The 8,668-nt window shown below is 36.7% G+C and overlaps 1 pseudogene; it reads left to right on the forward strand.

Annotated features, from left to right (window-relative positions):
- The first annotated feature begins 244 nt into the window (after nt 1-244).
- Nucleotides 245-7,733, forward strand: LOC127964177 (glutathione hydrolase 5 proenzyme-like; annotated as a pseudogene).
- The last annotated feature ends 935 nt before the right edge of the window (nt 7,734-8,668 follow it).

Below are 8,668 nucleotides of genomic sequence, written 5' to 3' on the forward strand. Positions count from 1 at the left end.
ATACCAATACATTTGAAATCAGCTGTAAATTTTGGTAAAATAAAATGACACGCTGACAACTTAGCGTAAAATTAGTACTTTCCAAATAATATTTAAATTAAAAAAAAACTACTACAACACAAATACAGTTATTTCGTTTTGAAAAGCACACATTTTATATGTGCATGATATTAATTTTAGGAAGAAACTTTCCAGCGGGATCATTGAACTTTGATTCCCTTGACATCAAATCGTTAGACAACCCATGCCACTGCTCAATTCTGTCTACGTTTTCTTTCCTAGAGACATCCTGCAGTTGGGTGGCTCAGCGGTAGATGGCGCCAATGCTGCTTTATGTGCACGTCAAGCATGAATCCTCAGAGTACGGGCATCGGTGGAGGATCTGTATTCACAATACGGGAACAAAGTGGTGAAGATTATCCTACTTTTAATACCTTAAATAAATAATGATTTTGTTTTATATTGCATATTATTGTTAATGTTATTCCACATCTCTGTTATCTAGACAAAGTGAGAGTAATCAATGCCAGAGAGACTGTCCCACAAGCTTTTAAAACCGACCTTCTTGCCATGTGTCCAACCACAATACAGCCAATGGAAGGTGACAGTGAACAGTGGATATTTTTTTTAAATACTTAAATATGTAAATATTTATATTTGAATATGTGCAATGCCCCATCAAAATATGTAACCCACTATTCTTTAAATACAGACCTTTTTTGCATTATATAGGAAGTAGCCGTCTTATTTATCATAACTACACACACTCAGTGTACTGAGCATTTTAAGCACAAATAATAGCGATAGTTTCTCTTTCTCTCTAAAGGTGCTCACTGGATCGGTGTAGGTGATATCCGTGGCTGTGAGCGAGCTCATAAACTGTATGGACATTTACCTTGGGCCAGTTTAACTGAGCCCACTATCAAGATGGCTAGAGAGGGTGTCCCTGTACCCTATGTGCTCTCTCGATTTTTGCCACTTCTCTTAAAGGAGAAGCCAGAATCACCATTACGGTAATACATGAACTCACAGTATGAATGAATAAAGACTTATAATGTTTCCTTTAATAGAGCTTTTTTAAAATGAATTCTGTCACATTACAGTACGAGTGAAACCATTCATCAGAATGTGTTTCTTTTATAGCCAGTTATTCCAGAATAAAGAAGGTGAGCTATTAAAAGAAGGGGACATAGTGAGATTTGAAAAACTAACAGATACACTTGAGATCATCGAACAAGGGGCAGTTGCTTTATACAATGGAGACATTGCCAAAAACCTTGTCAGTGATATACAAAGCACAGGTAATTCGCTTTGCTTTGGTCCGTACCAGTTGAAACAAACCAAAATGCAGTCACATGACAACATCTACATCACTGATTGGCCATGACGTATTTCCTAAACTGCTTTTCGATTGGTCAGAATTTACGTGTGGGAAAATTCCAACATAAGGAGGAAAAGCCAGCAAACAACACGGAGACAACACGACTTCGCGGGCTGGTTTTGTCCCTGGCCATAATCTATTACATTGTTTTTATACACCACCATATGCAAAAAATAAATTTCTATAATGAAGTGCGGATGCGGCTTGAAAACAATGTTCTAATGCACTGCAAACGGCGAGTGGGAATCGCTCGTAACTTCAAGCGGAGACGTGCATTAATTCTTCTTAACTCTGACATGCTCATGGTCATCTGACCAAATTTCTATGAGGCTCCGCACCTCCTCACTACTCCAAGTTTGTCCATGAGCTGCCATGCAAAAGGGCAAACTGACAACAAACACTTCCTCATCCCATAATGCACAACACAGCTGACTACTACAGCCGGTTTAGTCCAAAAATGATCAGTACTTTTTGCAGTTGGGTCTGTTCGAGGTCGGATCACATTCTCACCACAAACGAACCGCTCCAGAGTTCGTTTGAAAGCGTACCGAGACCACCTCTTCAAGCAGGTCTCGGTACGCTTGTTTGGTCCGCTTTTAGTCCGCACCCGAGTGCGATTGCTGCTTTCTCACCTGCCCAATCGAACCGCACCAAAGAGGGAAATGAACTCTGGTACGATTCAACCGAACTAAATGAGGCAGGTGTGAAAGCACCCTTAGATGCTTGGGAAGTGGCTCTAGGAGAGTATGAAATGCACTTTCCTCCACCGCCAGCAGGGCACTTAGCTTCATACTAAATACCATGCTAGGTGGGAAAACTAATTAACCCCTTTGTCCTTTATTTGTGCTACTTGCTGAGCCCAAGTATCACCATTGCTATTCTTTACTAGTGAATAATTAAGTTTAATGTTAAAACACATTGTCACAGTGTCTGGTCTGTGTATCCCTGGGTGTCTCACTTCCTCATATAGTCACCCCACTGCAGGTACTACATTTCCCACAAGCCTTTGTCTGATTCATCACTGTTAATTGCACACCTGTTAATTGCACTCAGCTGTTCCCACTTTCATCGTTTTCACCTGCCCATATATACCCTGTTTGTTTCTATCAGTTTCATGGAGTCCTTGGTTTATATCAACCTGCTATTCGTGTTCCCTAGTGTTTGTCATGTTTCTTATTTTGGACTGCTTTTATGGATATTGACCTCTTGCCTGTCTGGATTATGATTATTGGATTCTCCAAATAAAACACTGCAAATTGGATCTCTCTGTTGTGTGTACGTTCATGGCACACATAGCATTATATTTTTTTCTTGTGCTACGGGCATGAGTAACCTAGCTATTAGCGTTCAAAAAACAATAATTGGCAAGATTCTTTTTGCTCACCAAGGCTGCATTTACAGTTTTTCTCAATTGCTTCAGAACAGTGCAAATGTCAAAAATGTTTGCTGAAATATCAGAATCCTACTGCATGTCTGCAAAAGGTTGTAACTTGTAACCCTAAACATTTAATTGATGTTTCGAATCCTAGTTATTGTGACCGTGACATGGCCAATGCTACCAAAATAAAAAGTGTTTTTGTCATTGTCTTAGCCAAAGTGGTCAAAATGTCTAGATGTTTTTTTCATCATGGAAATATTTGTTATATGCAATTTTTATTTAGTTATGTTCAATTTTATATGCACAAGTTTTGTATGTTTATACATATTTCAACAGTTGGAAAATATGTTTTGGGCAAAGACAACACTGTAGTACACAATAAGGAAAACAAACTTTTTCATTTATGCAGTACATTTTATCTTTTTATTTCACCATTGCTTATTTCATACCATTGCTTATATATTTTTAATATTTTGTAAATATTTTCTGAAGTCAAAATATTCCAAAAATGATGGAAACTTAAAAAAATAAAACATTTACAAGACATTTTTCACCCCTTTGCAACTATAATGACAAGCTACTTACTAACTTAACAGACACTACAACCATTCCGTTTCTGATATTTAAGTAATTTTCACACTGTCTGATAGATTTTGATAACTAAACAGATCATTTTGCTTGTAATATTTCACACGATGAAAGAACGTTTATAAGTTGTGAAAAGTTGCTTAAATCAATAAGAAATTCAAACCTGATGTGAAAAGGAAACTAATTGTTCAGACACCTGAACTTATTGTTTGGAGGAATAAACTCTAATTTGAGAACTGTGTCCCAGCGATTAAGAAAAAAATGTATTAATAAAATAAAAATACAGTAGAAGCAGTAATATTGTAAAATATTACCATTTGTAGTTTTCTATGCTTGAATGTATTTCAGACTTAAATTTAGTCCTTAAATGTGCCATATGCAAAAATTTAGGTTAAAATATCCATAACATGACCTACACGCATCAAAAGAATGAGAAGAAATAAGGGCGATGATGTCATTAAAAAAAATGTCAAGTTATAGTGCTGCAGAGATATCAACCTTAATTAGCATTAGCATTACTAGCCCGGCCCGACAGGTGTCGTAATACCAGTTTCGGCCATGGGAGGCGATATGCGGGCAACATAACCACCAGCCAACCTGCAATACACGAATAACTCGCACGGCTTGTCGGCGTGCCTGAATCTGATGTCAATCATGTAAAAAAAACAGCCCACTAGTTCATTTCAGTTCAGAGAAGAGAGAGAAAGGATGACTGAAGCCCTTGGCAAGAGACCACCACCGCGCTCGGAATCACAAATCAAATCCGATAAGAAAAGGAGCCGAACCAGAGTAAACATCGGCACTGCTTTTAATCGCTGGAGACAACTGATGGACCTAAAGAAATGAGGTTCGACTCCGAACTTGCAACATTTATTTTGCATTGGTAAGTTAGATGCTGTTAGTATTTCGCTAGAAGTTTGTTTTATGTGTTTGTGTATTTGTTTTCGGGAAGTTATAACATAGAAATGTATCGAAGGCTGTTCGATAAATGTGCTAATGTTAGCTGCGTTTGATAATTAGCTAGCTATAACTTAACGTTACCCATTTTGTTATATCATAACTAACCTGCTCTGTCTAGTCTGTTGGTCTCCGTGTCCTCTTTGCTTTGTGGTTTTTCTGTGCGTGAAAAAATTGATGTGTGGCATGAAAGCGTGTGAAAAGAGTCAATTGCGTGTGTCTCACGGTGAATGCTTGAGAGTTGGCACATGAGTTCCCAAGCAGAATAAAGGACAGGTTGATTATTGCTCTTTAGCGTTTGTATTAATCTATGATGTGTCCCTGTTTGCGTACAGGAACATAAAAATAAATTAAAAGTGATACATGGACCAAGGTGTCTGAGATTGTTCATTTTAAGTAAAGGATCCTAATATATAGTCCACAACAATATTTAATGAGGTTAACTTATAACTCCTTGTGGTTAGTCTGCACGAGATCAACAAGCTTGTTTGCTTTGCGGCCGCTTTAAATACAAAATAAGCATTCGATCTACGTCTGAGCGCTCACAAATCTTTCTGCAGCGTTGTGAGCAGAGCGGCAAGGGCAATTGTTGACGCTCTCAACGCCGGTGGTGTGAACGCACAGTTAGGCTTCGGCTATGGCTGTAGTGTTGTTGTGAAAGTAGGGGTGGAGCATAGGGACTATGCCTTTTCTCGTTTGTTACTCTAGAGTAGACCAATTCACTTTATTGAGGCATACTGCCCCCATCTGGTATGGAATGTGGAGTATGACTTAATTTTTTTTGCCAAACATTACAGATGGCACCTTTAAACGCAAAGCTAAATATTAATTTGCATTACTTCAGTTTCCATTGTCACACGATCCTTTGCTCTAATATGCCGATTTGTTGCTCAATAAATATTTCATATTATTATTAGTGATTAGTAGTATTTATTTGATATACATATTAATGATAAGTACATAAATGTCAAACCTTTTTTTATTTCTAATCTGTTCCACTGATTTATTTCTCTATTTTCCTCAGGTTTTAACCTAAATTCTGCATCTCTGGAGGGAGACGAAAAGGTCTTAACATTTCAACGTTACGTAGAAACCTGTAAATTTGCCAACGGTCTTAAGTTCATGAAAGATCCCAATTTTGCTTCTCAAACGGTAGGCTTTGTAGGAGGAAATTATTTGTTTTACATTTTAAACTTCTCTGTGAGTGTTATAGGCACAAAACCATTGGTCAGGCTGTGCTTTAGTATCTGAACAGAAACATTACAGTCATTACACTTTCTGGAGGCACTAGTGTTATCTGCTATAATGACTTAAGTGCTGTGTTCTGGGGGATCATTACTGCAGGCAGTAGAGTTCAGCACAGCAACACTGCCATTACTGTTGGCAACCCACTGGTTGGAACACATAAAGCCATGCATTAGTTCATCATCCTCTACGTTCTGTGTGGCTTGAATAGGAGGCAGTTGAGATCATTCAGAAGCATTTCGTGGATAAAGTGAGAGCAAAAATCAGCCCTGACCGCACTTATGATGCCAGCTACTACAACGTCACTCCATACCTGGACTCTCATGGCACCACTCATGTGTCCGTGCTCGCTGAGGATGGTATGGCGGTATCTGTGACCAGCACCATCAGTCACATGTATGTGCCTTCAAATAACATTCAATCCATTTATATGAGTGCTAGAAAACTGTCAAATAATATTATGTATCATACTATTACTTAAGTAAAGAATGCAATGCTATTCAGGAATAAAACTGTGCATTAGAACGTGTCAAAACTGTTTCTTTCTTTCTTCTCAAATTTGGATTCAGAATTTTCTCCCCCCAAAACTGGAATCCTCCTCAACAATGAACTCGCAGACTTCTGTGGAAAAACAGACCAGATTCATGCTGGTCAGTAAAAAAAATCACAAATTGATCATTAATGCATACAGCTCCCAATACCAAAATAATATTCTGTCTCGAAATACTAATACACTGTAAAGAAAATGGTGTATTGAAATGAAATAATTTTCTTGTAAAGTTTTTACAAATCTTTTACAAATTTTACAGTGTAATTTAATAACAGTTTTTTTTTTCTTTATTATTATTATTATTATTTTTTTTTTTTAAGCAGAACAGTTTAGAACATTGGCATTTATTTGAATTGGATTTTGGTATTTATCAGAATTTGTATTATTTATTTGGTATTCTTGTATGTATGGCTTATCAGACATGATAATAAACATAATTATCAGTGCGTATCAGCTAGGATTTTAATATACGATTAAAACAACAACAACAAAAAAAAAAAAAAAACATATAGCCACATATATTTTCTTATTGTGGTGACTTCTTAATATATATTTTTTTTTAAATTTTACACCTAACTTTGACCAGTAGTGTATTAGTAGTTTTTAAGAAGATGTGGCTACTGTTTTGTGAATTGGAAATGTCCTTCTATCATATGTTTTTTGTGTTTAAGTCCTTCTATCATATGTTTTTTGGTGTTTTTGTTGTGGTTAATAAAGGGTAAACCAAAAGACATGCAACCTTTCTATCAGCTACAACAGATGTTTTTAATAAACTATTTAGTTGAAATTTATTTAAATTATTCTTTATGTCAACATTTTATTTAATCAGTGTAAATCAACCTGACAAATTAGGTTACAAAAACTCAAGTCATTTTTATTGGTTAGATCAAATAAAAAATACCTTTACAAAGGATGATTTATACAGCATCACATGACAAATATGCTATTATATAGTTCTTGTAAGTGCTGGTCGATAAGTTTAACTTATACCGAACACAAAATGTTCCTTCATATAATATTTTGACATTTTGTGAATGTATAATTTCTGTGTGTATCTGTGTGAAGGTGAGCAGCCGCCTTCCTCCATATCTCCAGTGATCCTTTGCTCCCCATCTCAGAAGCACATTGTGGTCATAGGAGCCGCAGTATGATCACCACCGGGATGGCTCTGGTGAGTCTAAACTGCACTTTTCTGCACTACAAATTTAATGCACTGTGATTCAGTAATCCAGCTCTAACCCAAACTCTTCTGGCTAGACTCTCATGAACTTCCTGTGGTTCGGCAAGACTCTGCGAGATTCCATCGACGCCCCTGTAGTGTTTGTGGACTCCAAAAACGTCCTCAACTTTGAGCCCTCTTTTGACAAGGTAAGTAGATACAAATGTTTCCACGTGGTCAGTTGTTTGTAAAGGATCAGGTCAAATTTCCAAACCTTTTTCACCTCTTTTCCTCCTTAGATTGTTCTGGAGTCACTTCAAAAGACTGGACACAAAGTCAAAGTCCCACAGATGTTTTATAATGTTGTAAATGCAGTGTCAAAGGAAAACAATTGCATAGATGCGGTCTCTGACTCACGGAAACATGGAAAAGCTGTAGGGTATTGATATATGTGAAGTTTTGATGCTGCACTGTGAAAAGCATGAAAATATGTATGTTTCACTTTACTGTGAATGATGTGTGTTGTAAATATATATATATATATATATATATATATATATATATATATATATACAAACAGTACAGACCAAAAGTTTGGACACACCTCATTCAAAGACTTTTCTTTGTTTACATGACTATGGAAATTGTAGAGTCACACTTTCTTTCTAAATTTAGAATACTTTAAATGCAAAATGAAAATTATAAATAAAGTATTATATACTACTACTACTACTACTACAAAAAAAAATCAGTTTTTGTTTAAGTGTTGTGTATGCTAGTATTCATCTAATATTAGCTGAAATATGTTCACATCTTTGTGATTATTTTTACTTGGCATCAGTCTTTGCTTGAATAAAAAGAAACACTCACCTGAATTAGTTTGAAATTAGATTTTTTATTATTCTGTGTTAAAACATTTCTAATAGGTAGGCCTCAAACAAGTGTAAAAAAGTGTTACAGTCACATTATTGATTGAATGGATTGCCTGTCACATGTTCTTGGCATCTCTCAATAGTTCTGAAGTGTGCAGATGGATGGTCAAAGGGAATGTTTAGCTCAGCTGCTCACCAATGATGCCTCCACAGCATGACACCCAGCATTTCTTAATAATTAACGTCCAAAGCCCTGAAAATAGGATGTGTCTGACTCACAATGAGATCTCATCAGAGGCTATGAGCAATCTGAGTGATTGCATTAGCTTTGGCATCACGATCGGAAAGATAAACAGAGCATTATGAGCTCTAGCTATTCGGGAGCACAAGAATAAACGTTGCCGTGTAATCACTTGGCATAAGCAGTTAGCAGTGCCAGTCAGCAAACCCTTAGAGTCCGCCGTATGTGTGAGTCTAAAGCAAAGTCATTTCCATTTGAAGTCCACAGGGGAGCTTTAGTCCTGATTCTGCCTGCTGG

This window comes from Carassius gibelio, chromosome B8, assembly GCF_023724105.1.
Source record: "Carassius gibelio isolate Cgi1373 ecotype wild population from Czech Republic chromosome B8, carGib1.2-hapl.c, whole genome shotgun sequence".
NCBI classification, from domain to species: domain Eukaryota; kingdom Metazoa; phylum Chordata; class Actinopteri; order Cypriniformes; family Cyprinidae; genus Carassius; species Carassius gibelio.